Source organism: Meles meles, chromosome 7 (assembly GCF_922984935.1).
Source record: "Meles meles chromosome 7, mMelMel3.1 paternal haplotype, whole genome shotgun sequence".
Taxonomy (NCBI): domain Eukaryota; kingdom Metazoa; phylum Chordata; class Mammalia; order Carnivora; family Mustelidae; genus Meles; species Meles meles.
Window position 1 is genome coordinate 7,263,881 of NC_060072.1, and position 803 is coordinate 7,264,683.

The following is an 803-nucleotide window of genomic DNA, read 5'->3' on the forward strand; positions in this document are numbered from 1 at the left end:
TGGCACTATTTCTGGTCAAAACAACAAAAAAAATCCAAGCAAACTGAATGCAAATCCACCGAAATATGGATCTGAACAGTCACAGATGTATAAAAGTTTGCTATGGTTTACATAAACTGTTGCATTAAAAAATTTTTTTTTTTTTTTTTTTTTTTTTTTGGTTTAAGTAGGGTCCTTGCCCAGCGTGGAGCCCAATGTGGGGCTTGAACTCATGACCCTGAGATCATGATCTGAGCTAAGAGTCAGAGGTTTAACTGACTGAGCCACCCAGGTCCCCCTGTTGCATTTAAAAAAAAATTTTTTTTTAATTTATTTGATAGGCAGAGAGGCAGGCAGAGAGAGGGAGGGAAGCCAGCCCCCTGCCAAGAGCCCAATGCGGGGCTTGATCCCAGGACCCTGAGCCACACAGGCGCCCCAGAGTCCACCATTCCTCAGCAGCTATTATGTTCCCGCTGCCTACTGGACCCCCACAGCACCCCGGTGAGCTGGTTACTAATACTGGTTTTTTCACAGCGTAGGGAATGAAGTCTCAGTGAGGGGCAGCCCCACCCGACAGCCCACAGCTGGGAGGGAGCCCAGGTGTGGGACTCACCGGCTGGCCCGGGGACGCCCCTCCCTGCCAGCCGGCCCAGGACCTGGCTGTCCGAGCTGGGCTCTCAGGCCTGGCCCACAATCCTGAGCCTTGAGCCGGCTCCGGGCAGGAGGCCCTGTAACTCCAGCCGCCTCTCCCGCCACTGCCCGCCCCTCCTTCACCTCTCAGGCTGGGCTGCCCACAATGCCTCCCATTCAGCCCCGTCCCCGCT